This window comes from Carcharodon carcharias, chromosome 10, assembly GCF_017639515.1.
Source record: "Carcharodon carcharias isolate sCarCar2 chromosome 10, sCarCar2.pri, whole genome shotgun sequence".
NCBI classification, from domain to species: domain Eukaryota; kingdom Metazoa; phylum Chordata; class Chondrichthyes; order Lamniformes; family Lamnidae; genus Carcharodon; species Carcharodon carcharias.
The window spans coordinates 10,228,915-10,249,632 of NC_054476.1; the positions used below are offsets into that span (position 1 = coordinate 10,228,915).

The 20,718-nt window shown below is 47.3% G+C and overlaps 1 protein-coding gene across 2 annotated transcripts in view; it reads left to right on the forward strand.

Annotated features, from left to right (window-relative positions):
- Nucleotides 1–637: 637 nt before the first annotated feature.
- ckap5 (cytoskeleton associated protein 5) overlaps nt 638–20,718 on the forward strand; it is a 137,606-nt gene continuing 117,525 nt past the window's right edge. The window contains exon 1 of one of the 2 annotated variants that reach the window (XM_041196985.1): nt 638–822. The gene's annotated coding sequence lies outside the window, so the exon portion shown is untranslated. Of the gene's footprint in view, nt 823–12,738; nt 12,758–20,718 lie in introns of those variants that run through there. The other variant, XM_041196986.1, reaches the window with a different exon arrangement.

Sequence of the window (20,718 nt, forward strand, 5' to 3'; positions counted from 1 at the left end):
TTGCAGTGTCTTAAATGCACCTGAAGAAGCAACAGTTGGTATTCATGTTGTTGGTGTCGGTGTTATTTGTGCTGTTGTTGTATTGGATGTGTTGTTCGTGGTGGTGTTGCTGTTGGTGATGTTGGTGTTGTCATTGGTGGTGGAGTTGTTGTTGGTTGATGTTGTAGTGGATGACTTGATGGTATGTTGTAGAGTTTGGTGATGGTGCCTGTGTTGTAGTTGGATGTCCTGGTGAGTGTTGTAGTTGTTATTGGTGGTGATGTTGGATGTGTTGCTGGTGATGTAGTTGCTATTGGATGTGCTGTTGTTGTTGTTGTTGTTATCGTCGTCGTCGCCGCCCGCCCTCTGAGCCGAGGATCCGTCTCACCGCCCAAACCGTCAAACAAGGTCCCGCCCCCTAACGCTGCACCGATTGGCCGCCCCCTCCTCCCCTCCCCGCCCCTCGGGACGGCTCGCATTTACGATTGGTCTATAGTGCCGTCAATCCCAGTTAAAGCCCCACCACCCCCCCCCCCACCCCGTCAACCCGCTCCACACCCCTTAACGGTGGGGCGCGGGCGATTGGCGGATTTGAATCCGACCAATGGGAGAGACGCTTACGGTTTTTGGTTGGCGACCAATGGGGCGAAGCGTTGCTGGTGTGGGTGGGCGTGTGTGAGGACGGATGATTTCAAACGAGCTTCCACACTAACGGATCCGTTAAACGGCCGAAGAGGGAGCTTTCTTTAAAAAAAATAAAAAGCGGGTGCGTGCGAGAGAGAGGTGGCCTGGCCTGCGGACTCTGATTGTTCTTCACCCGTGTCCCCGGCACCATCCGGATCGGTAAGGTCGGAGCGGGCTCGGCTTTCTCTCGGTATTTATCCCTATAAAATAAAGCGTCATGGAGAAAGGTGAACTCCATTTTCCCTCGGTGAGGTGTGCGGGTGGCGGGCACAATGAAGCCGGGGCCTGGGGCGGGGGGGGGGAGGCGGTGCTGGCCCCTTGCCTTTCCCTGCACACACACTCCCTCCCCCCCCGGGACCCCAGGCCGGGCCTGTCACCGCAGCCAGGGAGGCCCGATAGGCCCCTGACAGCCTTGTTGAGAGCGGGCTCCGTTTGATGCCGCCGGCTGGGGGAGTGTCTGTGGGGGGAGGGGTCAGCGGCTCGGTTCTTTTATTTAGGGGTGGGGGACCAGAGAGGATCCAGGGGGTTGGTCTGGGGGGGGGGGGGGGGGGGGGGGGGGGGGAGAGGGAGAAATGGGGGATGGGATGGGGCGGTGGACCAGCCTGTGGGACCGGGGCGCCCCCCCCCCCCCAGTCTTGCTGAGGGGGGTAGGGGTGGGGGGGGGGGGAGGGAGGGAGTGGTGGTGGTGGGAGTGAGATGGTTTAGGGGGGTTAGGTGTGGACACCGGGGCGATGGTGTCTGGACGGGGGCGGGTGGGTAGTGGGGGTGGTTTGGCCCGGGGGGGGGGGTGGGTAGTGGGGGTGGTGTTTGGCCCGGGGGGGGGGTGCGGGGGGGGGTGGTGTTTTGCCCGGGGGGGGGTAGTGGGGGTGGTGTTTGGCCCGGTGGGGGGGGGGGTAGTGGGGGTGGTGTTTGGCCCGGTGGGGGGGGGGGGGGGGGGGGTAGTGGGGGTGGTGTTTGGCCCGGGGAGGGGTGGGGGGTTTGGGGTGGGTAGTGGGGGTGGTGTTTGGCCCGGGGAGGGGTGTGGGTTTGGGGTGGGTAGTGGGGGTGGTGTTTGGCCCGGGGAGGGGTGGGGGGTTTGGGGTGGGTAGTGGGGGTGGTGTTTGGCCCGGGGAGGGGTTGGGGGGTAGTGGGGGTGGTGTTTGGCCCGGGGGGGGGGGGGGGGTTAGTGGTGGTGGTGTTTGGCCCGGGGGGGGGGGGGGGGTAGTGGTGGTGGTGTTTGGCCCGGGGGGGGGGGGGGGTAGTGGGGGTGGGGTTTGGCCCGGGGAGGGGTGGGGGGTTTGGGATGGGTAGTGAGGGTGGTGTTTGGCCCGGGGAGGGGTGGGGGGTTTGGGGTGGGTAGTGGGGGTGGTGTTTGGCCCGGGGAGGGGTGGGGGGTTTGGGATGGGTAGTGAGGGTGGTGTTTGGCCCGGGGAGGGGTGGGGGGTTTGGGGTGGGTAGTGGGGGTGGTGTTTGGCCCGGGGAGGGGTGGGGGGTTTGGGGTGGGTAGTGGGGGTGGTGTTTGGCCCGGGGAGGGGTGGGGGGTTTGGGGTGGGTAGTGGGGGTGGTGTTTGGCCCGGGGAGGGGTGGGGGGTTTGGGGTGGGTAGTGGGGGTGGTGTTTGGCCCGGGGAGGGGTGGGGGGTTTGGGGTGGGTAGTGGGGGTGGTGTTTGGCCCGGGGAGGGGTGGGGGTTTGGAGTGAGAGAGGGTATGGGGGGGGGGGGGGGGCGGGTGGGTAGTGGGGGGTGGTGTCCTGCCAGTGGGGTACTGAGGGACGGTTCATTTTGGTTTTACCCTCCCTGAATCACCGATGAGAATGATAGTTTGGAGAGGGAGGAGTGTGGGGCTGCCAAATGATGTGTGTGTCGGGTGGTGAGAGGCCTGGGATACCATCTCCTCTTCCTCCTCCCACCCCATCACTTCAAATGCTGATATTTGGGGGGTGGGAGGAGAGGAATCCGCCTGCTTTTCCGGGACCGGCTCCTCCCCATCTCGACGCCTTCGAGTGCGGCCTTCAGGTCACTGGGGAGGGAATCAGGAGCTGCTGTTTCTGTGGGTGTGTGGGGAGCCGACCTCTTTCATTATATCCCCGCCTTCCCTCCTCTTTTTAATGGATGTCCCAATCTCGGCGGTTTCGGTCCTCCCCGCCCCCCCCCCCCGTCATTTTCAGGCGGCCTATTGTTTAAATCGGACATTTGTGTGCGTTCCCCAGGCCAGCTCCTGAGCAGCAGCGCAGTCATGCGGTTTTACATCGCCTAAAAATAAAAAATGATTTGTTTGCACATGATTTTAAAATGGTGTTTACATCGTAACCAGGTAATTCTTGCCGCACCTCTGTGCGGCGCTACCTTGCCCCCTTCCTCTATCCGTTGCTATCTCGTATTTGACAACCGAGACAGAATGTCACAAAAGGGGATGGATGCATTTAAATACCTGCCTGGATCTAACTTGAGTAACCTGCAGCCGCTTTGCTGCATCTTGCGTTTGATTGTGAATTTGTTTCGGTTTGATCTATATTGCCTCCTTAAGTCTCTGGTTAAACCAGAGATGAGTGTTATTTGCACGGGACCCGAGTCAGTGTTGAGTCTGAGGTTTTCTCTGGCAAACTTTTGGGGAAATTCCTTAATTGTCTTGGTTTCAATGGATAAATATTGTTACCCGATAGCCCAAGGATGCTTTGAAATAAAGATAGAGCCTTGTACTTAAGTTCTGCACTTAACTAGCTAGAGTTTTTAAAGCACTCTCATTAATGGGCTGATCTTGCTTTGTGCGTTGAACAAATTTTTAAAAATTCATTCACAGGAGGTGGGTTTCGCCGGCTGGGCCCCCTTCCCTATTTGCCCTTGAGAAGGTGGTGGTGAGCTGCCTTCTTGAACCACCGCAGTCCATTTGGTGTAGGTACACCCATAGTACTGTTAGGAAGGGAGTTCCAGGATTTCGACCCAGTGAAATGAAGGAACAATGATATCTTTCCAGGTCAGGATGGTGAGTGATTTTGGAGGAGAATCTCCAGGTGGTGGGTTTCCATCTATCTGCTGCCTTGTCCTTTTAGATGGTAGTGGTCGTGGTTTGGAAAGTGCTGTCTAAGGAGCCTTGGTGAATTCCTGCAGTGCATCTTGTAGATGGTACATGCTGCTGCTACTGTGTGTCGGTGGTGGAGGGAGCTTGTGGATGTGGTGCCAATCAAGCAGACTCCTTTGTCCTAGACAGTGCCCAGCTTCAGTGTTGTGGGAGCTGCACTCATCCAGGCAAGCGAGGAGTATTCCATTAAACTCCTGACTTATACCTTGTAGATGGTGGATGGGCTTTCGGGAGTCAGGAGCTGAGCACTTGTTGCAGGATTCCTTGCCTCTGACCTGCTCTTGTCGCCACAGCATTTATATGACTAGTTCAGTTTCTGGTCAATGGTAACCCCCCCACCCCCCCAGGATGTTGATAGTGGGGGATTCAGTGATGGTAATGCCATTGAACATCAAGGGGCGATGGTTGGATTCTCTGTTGTTGGAGATGGTCATTGCCTGACACTTGTGTGGTGTGAATGTTACTTGCCACTTGACAGCCCAAGCCTGGATATTGTCCAGGTCTTGCTGCATTTGGGCATGAACTGCTTCAGTATTTCAAGAGTTGCGAATAGTGCTGATCATTGTGCAATCATCAGCCAACATCCCCACTTCATCCTTATGATGGAAGGAAGTTCATTGAAGCAGCTGAAGATGGTTGGGCCGAGGATACTACCCTGAGGAACTCCTGCAGTGATGTCCTGGAGTTGAAACGACTGACCTCCAACAACCACAACCACCTTCCTTTGTGCTAGGTATGACTCCAAGCAGTGGAGAGTTTTTCTCCTGATTCCCATTTACTTCAGTTTTGCTAGGGCTCTTTGATGCCACACTCTAACAAATGTTGCCTTGATGTCAAGGGCAGTCACTCTCACCTCATCTTGGGAGTTCAGTTCTTTTGTCCATGTTTGAACCGAGGCTGTAATGCGGCAGGAGCTGAGTGGTCCTGGCGGAACCCCAAACTGGGCATCAGTGAGCAGGTTATTGCTAAGCAAGTTCCACTTGAAAGCATTGTTGATGACCCCTTTCATTACCTTACTGACGAACAGGAGTAGACTGATGGGGTGGTAATTGGCTGGGTTGAATTTGTCCTGTTTTTTGTGCATGGAACATACCTGGGCAATTTTCCACGTAGCCGGGTAGATGCCAGTATTGTAGCTGTACTGGAGCAGTTTGGCTAGGGGTGCGGCAAGTTTTGGAGCACAAGTCTTCAGTACTATTTCCAGAATATTGTCAGGGCCCATAGCCTTTGCAGTATCCAGTGCCTTCAGCCGTTTCTTGATATCACATGGAGTGAATTGAATTGGCTGAAGACTGGCATCTGTGATGCTGGGGACCTCCGAAGGAGGCCGAGATGGATCATCCACATCACTCTTGGCTGAAGATTGTTGCGAATGCTTCAGCCTTATCTTTTGCACTGCTGTATTGGGCTCTTCCATCATTGAGGATGGGGTTATTGGTGGAGCCACTGCCTCCAGTGAGTTGTTTAATTGTCCACTGCCATTTCACAACTGGATGTGGCATGACTGCAGAGCTTAGAGTTAAGCAATCCCACAACAAACGGATCAGATCTATCACTTGCTGCTTATGCTTTATGCTTTTTGGCATGCAAGTAGTCCTGTTGACGCCTCATTTTTAGGTATGCCTGGTGCTGTTCCTGACATGCTCTCCTGCACTCTTCATTGAACCAGTTTCCATCCCTTGGCTTGATGGTAATGGTAGTGTGGGGGATATGCTGGGCCATGAGGTTACAGGTTGTGTTCGACTACAGTTCTGCTGCTGAAGGCCCACAACGCCTCATGGATGCCCAGTCTTGAGTTGCTAGATCTGTTTGAAATGTATCCCATTTAGCATGGTGGTAGTCCCACACAACATGATAGAAGGTATCCTCAATGTGAAGGCAGGACTTCATCTCCACAAGGACTGTGCAGTGGTTACTCCTACCGATACTGTCATGGACAGGTGCATCTGTGGCAGGCAGGTTGGTGAGGATGAGGTCAAACATGTTTTTCCTTCTTGTTGGTTCCCTCACTACCTGCCGCAGACCCAGTCATTTATTTGACTTGCAGTTCCCTGTAGACTTTGACAAAATCTCGTCATGCAAAATTCCACAATGAACCATTGAAAAAGTGCATCCGTGCCTTTCTCCCCTTAACTAATTGGGTTGAACAATGTTAGTGAGCATAGAGTTTGAAGCAGGGGGTATAAGATGAGATTTGAATTCTATATCAAATCAGATACAGAAAGTGAAATCAAAGTGCAAGGATTGGATTAATAGAAAAATAGTTCAGTTAATTTGGTGAAGGAATTTTGGGACTTTTAAGCATTGATCTCTTTCTAAAATGTAGTTCTGCTAAATGCAAAACTTAACTTTAAGCTTAACTTGTACTTGTAGTTTCTTTCAGTGTTTTGCTGACTAGGATCTTTGGATTTCCTAGTGTAAATACGGGAGGTTTTTGCTAACGTGGAGTAAGTAGCACAGAACTCAGTTCTATTGAGCATTTCTGCTACTGGGTACTGAACTCGGTGTGGGGTGGTGGCGTGTGTGGAGGATTCAGTGAGTGAAAGGAAGAGTTGCTGCTCTGGTATTTAAAGTAAATACGAAATAAAAAATAATCAGTTCGAGAGAGGGAGCAGGAGACGGAGAGACTGAAAGTTATGATTTAGAGGTATTAACAGTATAAGTAAGGTAGGCACCTGAGAGAGATTTTTGGATCATGGATGAGCAGCTGAGATCTTTTGCCTGCATTCCTGTGCCATGTGGAAACCCCAGGATACTTTGTCTTGGAGGACCATTGTTGTAGGAAGTGGCTCCCAACTGTTTGCGTTCAAGCTCAGGTTTCTGAGCTCGAGGCAGCTGGCGTACCTGTTGAGTGCCAGGGAGACTGAGAGTTTCTTGTGCCGTTCATTCCTGGAGTTTTTGGGGTATGCTACTCTCAGGCCATACTCGGAATTGGAGATTGCTGGGATTTATGGCACCTTGAAGGAATGTATAGACCATGGTATCAGTGGGCAAGGGACTGCTCAGGGTGGAACAACAAAGTGTTGAAATGCAATTGTTATGGTAGATTCCATAGTTGGGGCAGACAATAGAGAGGGCACAGAAGATTTACAAGGAAGTTAAGAGTCAGCCATAATGGCACAGAAGGAGGCCATCAAGACTGGAGAATTTTAATAATGTGGAAAATTGGATAGTCTAGGTTATGCTTTCTTTGAAATCGTGGAGGCTGAGGGAAAACCTAACTGAAGTGTATATAATTGAGGGATCTGGATTGATAGAAAGGAAGGCCCAATTTCCATTGGATGAGAAGTTTGTATTCAGGGGGCTTAGAATTGGGCTTGAAGGTTTGGAAGGGATTTAAGGGGAAATTCTTTCATCCAAAATTGGTGATACCTGGAACTCGCTGTCTAAAAGAATGCTAGAGACACAAGCCCTCAACATGTAAAAATACTTGGAAATACCCTTGAAGTAGTGTAACATATAAGGCTATGGACCAAGAACTGGAAATTGGGATTATACTAGATGGCTCTTTGTTGGCCAGCACAGGTCCAATGACTGAATGGCCCCTTTCCGTGTTGTAGATCTGATTCTATGACAGGTATTTCTGTAACCATCTTTGAGTCCTGCATGGCATGTTTCCTCCCTGGTGTCAGGATAAAGGACATAATTGAGAGTGTGGAATATTCTGCAGGGAGAAGGGAGTGAATCAGAAGATGTGATGCATGTTGACACTAATGACAGAGGGCAGACTTTCAAAAGTTAGGGAGGAAGTTTTTAAAAAAAAAACCTAGAAGGTAGTTATCTCTGGATTACTCCTAGTACGCTAGTGAAAATAGAAATAGGAAGATAGGGAGGATCAACGTGGCTTCATGCATGGTACAAGAGGGGCGCTTCAGATTCTTAAGGCATTGGGACCTGATCTGGGAAGGAGGTATGCATTCAACAGGACTGGGACTAGTACCCTGTCGGACAATTTTGTTAGCGTGATTAGCAATGTTTTAACTGAATTGACAGGAGGGTGGTGGACACTAGCATATGGAAGTAGATAAGAGGGATAGGATGTCTAAAGGAGTGAGTGTCGGTTAGGACTAGAGTAGGAAATAGTGCCGTATAAGATAGGAACAGACTGATGGGGGTATTGGGAATGCCATGATGTGTCTAGAATGTATGTAAGCACACAGTGTGGTGAATAAAGTTGGCGTGCTACAAGTGTAAATAGCTGTGTAGGAATCTGTAGCAGCAATAATGGAGACATGGCTTAAAAATGGGCACTTAATATTCATGAAATCAAAATGCTTAAATGAGATGGGAAGCTAAAGGGAGTGGTAATGCTTTGTCAACATGTCTATTTTCAGCAATATTAAAGTTGTAATGGTTATAGTAAAGAAACAAAGCATTTGTCCAGAGTGAGTGATTGGCAGAATAATGAACAGCTCTGTCTGAAAGCACAAACATGTAAAACAGCCCTGACATTGTTGTCAAATCTGCTGACAAGGGTGGTGCTATTGTTGTTGTCTTGTGTACAAAGGCTTAGCGTCAACTGTCTGTCACTTCTTCCTAGTTCCCCTGGACTGTGACCCCACCAGTGAACATCAAACCATTTTCCCTCCACAGTTTCCCACCTCATAGTCCCCCTTTGCCACCTTCTCAAAATCCACAAATGGGACTGCCCTGGTAGACCCATCACTTCAGCCCCTTCCCACCCAATTTTGTTTCCTATTTTGTGTCTCTTTCTCTTGTCCCGTCTCTTCCCACCTACTTCTGATGCTCTGTGCCATTTCAATAACTTCCAGTTTCCTGCCCCTAACTGTTGCATTCTTACTGGATGTCCAATCTGTCTCCAGCTCCACCCCATACCAGTATGACCTGAGGGGTCTCTACTTCCTTGAACAGAGGCCCATTCAGTTCCCATACTCCTCCACCCTCTTTCGGTCTGGCTGAACCTGTTCTTATTGAACAATGTCTCCTTTAATTTGTTACACTTTCTGCAAATAAAAGGTGTTGCTATGGATCCTAGTTATGCCTGTCTTTCTCTGGGGTATGTAGCGTATTTCTTGTTCTCATCCTACCCAGTCTCTCTCTCTCTCTCTCTCTCTCTCTCTCTCTCTCTTTTCTCCCCCCACCTTCTACTACATTGATGAATATTGGTGCCTTTTTCCTGCTCTTGCTAGGAAATAGAAAACTTCATTTTCTTTGTTTCTAATTTCTGGCCTTCTCTCCCCTTCACATGGTCCATCACATGGAACACTTCCCTTCCTTGACTTCCCTGCCTTCGTTTTTGGGGATAGGCTGTCTATTAATATTCATTACAAGCCCACCAACTCCACAGCTACCTTGATTACACTCCCTCAAACCTTGTAGGGACTCCATTCCATTATCTTAGTTTCTCCATCTCTGTCACATCTGTTCTGATAATGCGACCTTCCAAAACAGTGCTTGCGATATGTTTTCCTTTTTCCTCAACTGAGGATTCCCCTACCCTCTGTGATTGACAGGGCCCTCAGCCATGTCGGATACATTTCCTGCATTTCTCTCACCCCTCCCCTCCCTCCCATAACCACGGTAGGGTTCCCCTTGTCCTCCTGTTTCACCTCAATAGCTTCCACATTCAAAGAATCATCCTCCGCTATTTTTGCCACTGCCAGCATAATGCCATCACAAAACATCTCCTCCTCCTCTCCCCTGTCAGCACTCCAAAGGGACTGTTTCCTCCACTTTGCTCTGGCCCAGTTCTCAAACACTCCCAACACTCTGTCCCTTTCCCATGGCACCACCTCATGTAATCACAGGAAACGTAACACTTGCTCTTTTACCTCCTCTTCTTACTGTCCTAGGCCCCAAACATTCCTTCCAGGTGAAGCAGTGATTTACCGGGGCGACTTTCAATTTAGTATACTGTATTCCCTGCTCAGAATACAGTTTCCTCGACATTGGGGAGACCAAATGCAGACTGGATGATCGCTTTGTGGGATATCTCCATTCAGTCCGCGAAACAACCCCAAGCTTCCTGTTGCGTGTCTTTTTAATCCTCCACCTTGCTCCCATGCTGAGCATTCTGTCCTTGGCCTGCTGCTGTGTTCCGGTGAAGCTCATTGCAAGTTCGAGGAACAGCATCTCATCTTTTGACTCCGTACTCTACAGCCTTCCGGGCTCAATGTTGAGTTCAACTTCAGACCATGAACTCTGTCACTCATTTTGATTTTGTTTTATTGCCATGTGCCAATCTGAGTCTTGTTTTTCCTGTTTTTGCTTGAGACAAAGCTTCATTTTTCCATTAAAACTCACTTTAGACAAATGCTTTGCTTCTTTACTACAACCATTACCTCTCCTCTGTTTTGTTCCATAAAGCTCTCCGCTCTGCCCCAACCTTCCCTTTTTTTTCTCCCGCATCAGTTCTGAAGATCATATTCATAGAAACTAGGAGCAGGAGTGAGGCCATTCAGCCCTTCGGCCTTGCCCCGCCATTCATTATAATCATGGCTGATCATCCAATTCAATAGGCTGCTCCTGCTTTTTCCCCATATCCTTTGATCTCCCCAAGAGCTATATCTAACTCCTTGAAAACATACAATGTTTTGGCCTCAACTACTTTCTATGGTAGCAAATTCTACAGGCTCACCACTCTCTGGGTGAAGAAATTTCTCCTCATCTCAGTCCTAAATGGTCTGCCCCGTATCCTTAGACTGTGACCCCTGTTTCTGGACTCCCACCATCGGGAACATCCTTCCTGGATCTACTCCGTCTTGACTCTGTCCGACTCTGCCACTGTTTTCCAAGAGCTCAGCTATTAATTCTTTTATAATGGACTCTAGAATTTTCCCCACTACTGACATCAAGCTGACTGGTCTATAATTCCCTGTTTTCTCTCTACCCCCCTTTTTAAATAGTGAGGTTACATTAGCTAGCCTCCAATCTGTAGGAACTGTTCCAGAGTCTATAATTTTGGAAGATGACCACCAATGCATCTGCTGTTTCTAGGGCCACTTAACTACTCTGGGATGTAAATTACCAGGTCCTGGGGATTTATCAGCCTTCAATCCCATCAATTTCTCCAACACCACTTCCCTACTAATGCTGATTTCTTTCAGTTCCCCCCCTCACAAAACCCTGTGTTCCCCAACATTTCTGGTATGTTATTAGTGTCCTTTGTGAAGGCAAAACCAAAATATGTATTTAGTTGGTCAGCCATTTCTTTGTTCTCAATAATAAATTCATCTGTTTCTGACTGTAAGGGACCTACATTTGTCTTCATCAATCTTTTTCTCTTCACATACCTATAGAAACTTTTATAGTCAGTTTTTATGTTCCCTGTAAACTTATTCTCTTACTCTATTTTCCCCATCTTAATCAATCCCTTGGTCCTCCTTTGCTGAATTCTAAACTGCTCCCAATCCTTGGGTCTCTTTTTTCTGGCCAATTTGTATGCCTCTTCCTTGGATCTAATACTATCTCTAATTTCCTTTGTAAGCCATGGTTTGGCCACCTTTCCTGTTTTACTTTTGCACCAGACAGGAATAAACAATTGTTGCAGGTCACCCGTGTGCTCTTTGAACGTTTGCCATTGCCTATCCACTGTCATCCCTTTAAGTAACATTTCCCAATCCAACATAGCTAACTCACGTCTCATACCATCGTAGTTTCCTTTATTAAGATTCAGGGCCCTAGTCTCAAAATCAACTACGTCATTCTCCAACATGATGAAGAACTCTATAATAATATGGTCACTCATCCCCAAGGGGCCTCGCACAACTAGATTGCCAATTATTCCTTTCTTGTTGCACAATACCCAGTCTAGGATGGCCTGTTCTCTTGTTGGTTCCTCAACATAATTGTCCAGAAAAGCATCCAGTATACACTCCAGGAATTCCTTCTCTACGGTATTATTAATTTGATTTGCCCAACCTATATGCAAATTAAAGTGACCCATAATGACAGATGTTCCTTTATTGCATGCGTCTCTAATTTCCTGTTTAATGCCATTCACAAGATCACCACTACAGTTTGGGGCTCTATGTACAACCCCCACAACGTTTTTTGCCTCTTAGTGTTTCTCAGCTCTACTCATACAGATCCCACATTGTTGGAGCTAATACCTTCCCTCACTATTGCGTTAATTTTCTCTTTAACCAGCAATGCAACTCCACCGCCTTTTCCTTTTTGTTTGTCCTTCCTAAATACTGAATACCCCTGGGTGTTCAGTTCCTATCGCTGGTCACCCTGCAGCCATGTCTCCGTAATCGCGATTATATCATACCTGTTTACATCTATTTGTGTGGTTAATTCATCCACTTTATTGCAAATGCTCCTCGAGTTGAGGCACAAAGCCTTCAGGCTTGTCTTTTTAACATTACTTGTCCCGTTCCTACTATTTTTCACTGAGGCCCTGTTTGATTTTTGCCCTTGATTTCTTTGTGTATCACTTTTCTCATTCCCCTTTCTGTCTTTTGTTCTTGTCCTTGATTCCCCCTCCTCTGACTCCTTGCATTGGTCCCCACCCCCCTGCCATTTTTAGTTTAAACCCTCCCCAGCCACTCTGGTGAATATTTCCCCCTAGGACCTTAGTCCCAGTCCTGCGTAGGTGTAACCCATCCAGTTTGTACTGGTCCCACCTCCCCCAGAACTAGTCCCATGCCCCAGGAATCTGAAACCCTCCCCCTTCACATCATCTCTTCAGCCACGTATTCATCCGATATATCCTGCTATTTCTGCTCTATGACTAGCACGTGACACTGGTAGTAATCCTGAGATCACTACCTTTGAGGTCCTGCTTTTCGGCGTACTTCCTAACTCCCTATATTCTGCTTTCAGGACCTCATCCCATTTTTTTTTACCTATGTCGTTTGTACCAATGTGTACCAAGACCACTGGCTGTTCGCCGTCCCCCTTCAGAATGTCCTGTAGCAGCTCTGAGGCATCCTTGACCCTAGCACCAGGGAGGCAACATACCATCCTGGAGAACAAAAACAGAATTACCTGGAAAAACTCAGCAGGTCTGGCAGCATTGGCGGAGAAGAAAAGAGTTGACGTTTCGAGGCCTCATGACCCTTCAACAGAACTAGGTGAATCCAAGGAGAGGGGTGAAATATAAGCTGGTTTAAGTGGGGGGACTGGGAGGGGCGGGTTTGGGTGGAGGGGGGGTGATGTGGTTGTAGGGACAAGCAAGCAGTTATAGGAGCAGATAATCAAAAGATGTCACAGACAAAAGAACACAGGTGTTGAAGGTAGTGATATTATCTCAAAGAATGTGCTAATTAAGAATGGATGGTAGGGCACTCAAGGTACAGCTCTAGTCGGGGTGGGGAGGAAAGGCTAGCAGCGCATAAAAGATTTAAAAATAATGGAAATAGGTGGGAAAAGAAAAATCTATATAAATTATTGGAAAAAACAAAAGGAAGGGGGAAGAAACGTAAAGGGAGTCGGGAGTTCAAGATCTAAAGTTGTTGAATTCAATATTCAGTCCGGAAGGCTGTAAAGTGCCTAGTCCGAAGATGAGGTGCTGATCCTCCAGTTTGCTTTAGGCTTCACTGGAACAATGCAGCAAGCCAAGGACAGACATGTGGGCAAGAGAGCAGGGTGGAGTGTTAAAATGGCAAGCGACAGGGAGGTTTGGGTCATTCTTGCGGACAGACCGCAGGTGTTCTGCAAAGCGGTCACCCAGTTTATGTTTGGTCTCTCCAATGTAGAGGAGACCGCATTGGGAGCAACGAATGCAGTAGACTAAGTCTCTTTGTTTAATTGACTGCCATTCCTCTTCAAGAAATGCCTTCCTTGAAGAAGATTTGTTCCTCTCTGCGACAAGATTTCCGTATCTCTCTGTTGCCTTGTTCACCTTCATTGCTTTCCATTTCTCTCCTGGTGTTTGACAAGGTGTTTACTAAAACCCGCTTTCACAGCCATATTTCCTTTCTAAGTGACTGTCTCCGTCTCCGATTTACCTCATGTGGATTTCAACTGAAATTTCATCCCTCTTGTTTCGAACCCACCCAGGATTACTGGTATCTCCGGGACATAAAATGTTTCTCGGACTGCTGTTCCCGTCACATTCTGAGATCCACACTCAGTGCCATGCGCTGCCATATGAACACACTTGACCTCTCCCTCCAGCAGCACCGCTGCACCCTTTTTCAAAGTTGCGCGTGCCCTCAGTTTCATTTTATTCTTCGTCTCATCCGGCGCCTCAACAAGAAACTTTTTCTCAAGTGCTAAGGAACGCAAGCTCCAACAACTCATCGACACCAACACCCATCTAGGACCCTCCACCCCTGCCTGTCCTTCCGTCCCCACCCCATCTTCCAATCCCAGCCCCAGCCGTGTATTCACTATACCCCCGACCTTCCCCTCTCTGACGCTGAACGTTCAGTGTTCAGCAACGGGCTTAGTTTCATACCCTTACGCCCTCATCTCAATGAATTTCGGGCTCGGCACGATACTGAACTCTTCTTCCGCCGTCTTCGTCTCCAGGTTCACTTCTTTGGGCAGGAGTCCTCTCCCCGTTCAACGAATCCTTTAACCCACCTCCAATATTCTCCCTTCCCCTGGACCCCTCCCTCTGGATTCTTACCTTCTCTTGATCTTTTCATTGAGAACTGTCGGCGCGACATTAGTTGTTTCAATTTCTCTGCTCCTCTCACCCATTCTAATCTGTCTCTCTGAACTTACTGCACTTCGTTCTCTCAGGTCCAACCCCAACATTGTCATCAAACCCGCTGACAAGGGTGGTGCTGTTGTTGTCTGGCGCGCTGACCTCTACCTCGCGGAATTTGAGCGTCAACTCAGACACTTCCTCCTACCTCTCCCTGGACCATGACCCCACCACTGAACATCAAGCCATTGTTTCCAGGACTGTCGCTGACCTCATCTCCTCTGGAGATCTTCCTCCCACAGCTTCCAACCTGATAGTTGCCCAACCTCGGACGGCCCACTTCTACCTCCTACCCAAAATCCACAAACACAACTGTCCCGGTAGACCGATCACGTCAGCTTGCTCCTGCCCTACGGAACTCATTTCTCGTTATCTTGACTCCCTTCTCTCCCCTTGTCCAATCTCTTCCCACCTACATCCGTGATTCCTCTGACATCTTACGTCACATCAACAATTTCCAGTTCCCTGGCCCCAACCGCTTCCTCTTCACCATGGACGTCCAATCCCTCTACACCCCTATCCCCCACCAGGATGGTCTGAGGACCATCCTTAGCTGCTTCCTCGAACAGAGGCCCGAACAATCCCCATCCACCACTACTCTCCTCCGTCTGGCTGAACTTGTTCTCACACTGAACAATTTCTCCTTTAACTCCTCTCACTTCCTCCAAATAAAAGGTGTGGCTGTGGGTACCCGCATGGGCCCCAGCTATGCCTGTCTCTTTATGGGGTATGTGGAACATTCCTTGTTCCAGTCCTACTCCGGCCCCCTTCCATAACTTTTTCTCCGGTACATCGATGATTACTTCGGTGCTGCTTCATGCTCTCGTCGGGACTTTAAAAAATTTATTAATTTTGCTACCAATCTCCACCCCTCCATCATTTTCACGTGGTCCATCTCTGACATTTCCCTTCCTTGACCTCTCTGTCTCAATCTCTGGTGATAGACTGTCCACCAATATCCATTACAAGCCTACCAACTCCCACAGCTACCTCGACTACAGCTCCTCACACCCCACTTCCTGTAAGGACTCCATCCTATTCTCTCAGTTCCTTCGCCTCCGTCGCATCTGTTCTGATGATGCTACCTTCAAAAACAGTTCCTCTGACATGTCCTCCTTCTTCCTTAACTGAGGTTTTCCACCCACGGTTGTTGACAGGGCCCTCAACCATGTCCGTCCCATCTCCCGCGCATGCGCCCTCAAGCCTTCTCCTCCCTCCCAGAAACATGATAGGGTCCCCCTTGTCCTCACTTATCACCCCATTCCCTCTGGGACACCCTGGTCCACTCCTCCATCACCCCCTACTCCTCAACCCCCACCTATGGCACCTCCCCATGCCCACGCAAAAGATGCAACACCTGCCCCATCACTTCCCTTCTCCTCACCGTCTAAGGGCCCAAACACTCCTTTCAAGTGAAGCAGCATTTCACTTGCATTTCCCCCAACTTAGTCTACTGCATTCGTTGCTCCCAATGTGGTCTCCTCTACATTGGAGAGGCCAAACATAAACTGGGTGACCGCTTTGCAGAACACCTGCGGTCTGTCCGCAAGAATGACCCAAACCTCCCTGTTGCTTGCCATTTTAACACTCCACCCTGCTCTCTTGCCCACATGTCTGTCCTTGGCTTGCTGCATTGTTCCAGTGAAGCCTAAAGCAAACTGGAGGAACAGCACCTCATCTTCCGACTAGGCACTTAACAGCCTTCCGGACTGAATATTGAATTCAACAACTTTAGATCTTGAACTCCCGACTCCCTTTCTGTTTCTTCCCCCTTTTGTTTTTTCCAATAATTTATATAGATTCTTTTCCCACCTATTTCCATTATTTTTAAATCTTTTATGCCCTGCTAGCCTTTCCACCCCACCCCACTAGAGCTGTACCTTGAGTGCCCTACCATCCATTCTTAATTAGCACATTCGTTCAGATAATATCACTACCTTCAACACCTCTGTGTTCTTTTGTCTGTGACATCTTTTGATTATCTGCTCCTATAACTGCTTGCTTGTCCCTACAACCACACCACCCCCCTCCACTTCTCTCCCCCCCACACCCCCACCTTAAACCAGCTTATATTTCACCCCTCCTTGGATTCACCTAGCTCTGTTGAAGGGTCATGAGGACTCAAAACGTCAACTCTTTTCTTCTCTGCTGATGCTGCCAGACCTGCTGAGTTTTTCCAGGTAATTCTGTTTTTGTTTTGGATTTCCAGCATCCGCAGTTTTTCGTTTTTATACCATCCTGGAATCTTGTTTGTGGCCACACAAATGCCTATCTGCTCCCCTTACAATTGAATCCCCTATAACTATTGCATTCCCACACTTTTTACTCCTCCCCTGTGCAGCAGAGCCAACTGTGGTGCAATGAATTTGGCTGTTGCTGCTTTCCACTGAGAAGCCATTCCTCCCAACAGTATCCAAAGCAGTATATCTGTTTTGTAAGAGAATAGCCACAGGTGATTCCTGCACTGTCTGCCTAGTCCTCTTGCTCTGCCTGGCAGTCACTCATTCCCTTCCTGCCTGTGGACTCTTAGTCTGTGGTGTGACCACCTCTTTATACGTGCTATCCATGATACCTTCTGCCTCGCAAATGCTCCCGCTCTGAAACCTGAGCTTCCAGGAGCTACAGCTGGAGACACTTCCCGCACACGTGCTGGCCCCGGGCGCTGGAAATGTTCCTGGCTTCAGAAGGAGCACACCACTGCTTTGAGTTCTCCTGCCATGACTTAGTCCTTTAAATTAAATTAAATCTTTTGGAAGATATTTAATATCAAATAATATCAATTACTTTCGGGCTCTTCTTCCCTGATCGTTGTTACAGGGTATAGCCCTTATAAACGATGAACGATAAAATAAGACCTTTAAAAACTATGTGATAAATGTAGCACATACTTACCTGACTACTCATAGTACTCAAAAGATCACTTTGTTTCCTCACCGAACTCTTTCAGTCACTACTGCTCCCCGGCGCTCTTTTTCAGCCCCTGGGGCTCCTTTTCAACCCCCGGCTCATTCGACTCGATGTTAACTGTTTCCTGCTTCACCGATGCTGCCAGGCTTGTTAAGTATTTCCAGCACTTTGCAAATGCTGGAAGGAAGTCTGAAATAAAAACAGTATTTTGATTTCTCTTAAGAGGGGACAAGGTCAGAATCTATTTGGTTGTAGTTGAGAAGCAAAAAAAGATGATCGCACTACTGGGGATATTCTGTTAGGCATCTAAATAGAGAGAAAGGAGCAGAGCTGCAGGGAAATCAGATGTGCAAGGTCTGTAGAGCAGCGAAATTGAGGGGCTTTAATTATCCCCCTCAAATATTGATTTGGCTAGTATTAGAGTAAGTGGGGGTGGAATGCTCTGGGAATTTGGTCATGTTCTCTCCAGCTAGGAAGGACGCTTTAATGGATCTGGTGCTGGGGAGTGAGGTGGACCAAATGTCTGTGGGGAAACACTTGGGTAAGAGTGGTCATCACAAGGTTCAGATTACCAATAGAGAGGCATAAGGAACAATCCAAAGTTGTCTCATATCTAATTTGGAAGAGGACTAACTTCAATTGGATGATAGGGGATCTAGTCAGGGTAGAATGAAACCCAGGTTTGTCAGGAAAAACGGGAACAATGGTTGATCTTTAAGAAAGGGACATTTCACGTACAGGCTAAGCACATTCTAACAAGAGGAAAAGGTATCAAAACCAGGGCTCCTTGGATGACCTGGGAGATGAAGAATATGATGAAATGGAAATGAGAATATATGATGCATGGAAAGTGGAGAGGAAAATACAACTGACAGGCAATTTGATAACAATGGCGGGTAGCATAAAAGATAAACAAAAGTCTTCTACCATATAGGTAGTAATTGGGTAGCAAGAGGTGGGGTGGGCTTCTCAGGAACAAAAAAGGTGATATCATCTTTGGAGGTGCAGAGCAAGGCTAAAATACTTAACTAATGCTTTGTATTGCTGTTTAAGGAAGAGGATGCTGACAAATATTGGTAGGAGATGGGATAGGTAATGAATGGGGAAGTTTCATACATGTGGGGGAGGTGTCCGAAGATTGGAGAGTGGAAAATGTGATACCCCTGTTCAAGAAAGTGTGTAAGGGCAATCCTAGTAACTACTGGTCAGTCAGTTTAACATCAATGGCAGGAAAGATTTTAGAAACCATAATGGAGGGAAAAATTAGGATGCTTGAGGTTTCAGTTAATTAAACAGCATGGATTTATAAAAGCCAGCTTGATTAATGGAATTGTTTGGAGTAGCAAAAAAGATGTTGATGAAGGCAATTCAATGGATGTTGTCTAAGTACTTTCCTAAAATCCTTATAAAGTACCACAAAAGGCTAGTTAACAAAATTGAGGCCCATGAAATAGGAGGACGATGTCAGCTTGGATAAAAATTTGCTTTAGTGTGGAAAACGGAGTGTTGGTTAATTGTTTTTCAGGCTGGGGAATGGTAGAGAGTGGTGTTCCCCAAGGTTCAGTGAGAGGAACTCTTTTTTTTGATTCTATAGAAATGATTTGGATATTGGAATTTAGTAAAATGTCAGAAGTTGCCTAAGAGTGAGGATGATACGAACCAACTGCCACAGGACATAAATAGGCTGCAGAATGAGAAGATCAGTGGTAGATGGAATTTATTTTTATAGAAATATATGGGGATGCATTTTGGCAGAAAGGCTAGGGAGAGGCAATATAGGCGAATGGCACAGCTTATGTTCAGGGACAGAACAGGGGTTCATGTGCCTTGATCTTTGAAGGTGGTAGGACATTTTGAAAACTAGTTAGCAAGGGAAATGGGATCTTGGGCGTCATTAATAGAGGCATTGAGTACCAAAGCAAGGAAGTTATTCTGAAGCTTTCTCAAACTGTTTAGGCAACAAGTAGATATTGAGTTTGTTTTTGGTTGCCACACTTGAGGCGTACAAGGTTATGACAGGTTGAGATAAGAAAAGCTGTTTCCACTGGATGATGGTACAATGACTAGGGACATGGATCTAAGGTTTTGGGCAAGAGACATGGAAGGGATGTGAGTAAAAACTATTTTTAAACCCAGTGAGAGGTAACTACCTGGAACGCTTTGCCTAATACAATGGTGGAAGACGAAGTGATCAATGGTTTCAAAGGGAAATTGGCTAGGTACTTGATGGAAATAAACTTGCTGGATGTGGGGTTGGATCAGGGGTAATGAGACTGACCATATTGTTTTACATAGAGCTGGCATGGACACCTTGAGTCAAATGCCCCCCTTGTGTTCTGTGTTGATAATGGAGGAGAAATGTCAAAGAGAGTTAAAAAGAAACGAGTCTCCACATTGTAAAGTACATTTTCAGTGCTAGCGATGTTGCTTGGCAGTAATTGAGACTTACAATGCCATTGCAAAGAGTACTTAGGAATGGACACTTCCTAACTCTTTATTAGTGAACTTAGCCCTTATCTAATGAGGTAGGTACAGCCATTTAATGCAGTTTAATACATTTAAAAGGTGAGACAGGCTACATGATTCAGTGTTTGAGGGGCAGGGCACCTTGAACAGAAACTTTGTCATTTAATGGTATGTGTGGCGACTGGAATTTGCTGTTCAATTTACACTTTGTAGTGATGGTTTTATTTATTTGTTCACAGGAGGTGGGTTTTGCTGCCTAGGCCAGCATTTATTGCCCATCCCTAATTCCTGGCCTTTGATCTGCTCTGGTGGCTACAGTATTTATATGGCTAGTCCAGTTCTGCTTGTAGTCAATGGTATTCTCCAGAACATTGATAGTCGTACTGTTACATTTTATGGCAAAGTCTGTCTTGTTGTTTCAGAACTAGTCAGTAGGCAAATTTCTGTTTTGCAGATGGATCATAAACTGGGAACAACATATTAATGGTGGAAGTGCATGATGTATGGAAGGTTGAGGCTTGTCCAAATATACAGGAATGCAATTTCTTCATCTGGTCTACCCTTTAATGTTAGAGTTGGATTTTAAAAAAAAATTGGCAATGTTGGCCAGATTTAATAGTGTGCAATTCAAGCAAAAGAATATATAGCTTCTCCCATCCTCATGAGCAATAACTTTTATTTTTGTTTTATTCATGATTGGTGGGAACATGCATTTCACATGACTTGCTGTCTCCTGATTTTTTTTTTGGCTAAACATTGAAGTACAACTGCTATCACATTTAGATCTGCAATGAGGTCATTATCCCAGTCAGTTTTAGTAGTAAATAAGCAAGTTGTCAGCCTAGATGTTTAGTGAGCGTCAGAACATTCTGATAGGTCATCGAATGAAACATTATTTCTGTTTCTCTCTTAGGCATTGTGTATTGTCAGCATTTTCTGCTTTTATTTTGGCAAATAAATGGTTTGGTAAACATTTTGAGATTCAGTACATTCCTCTGTTACTGT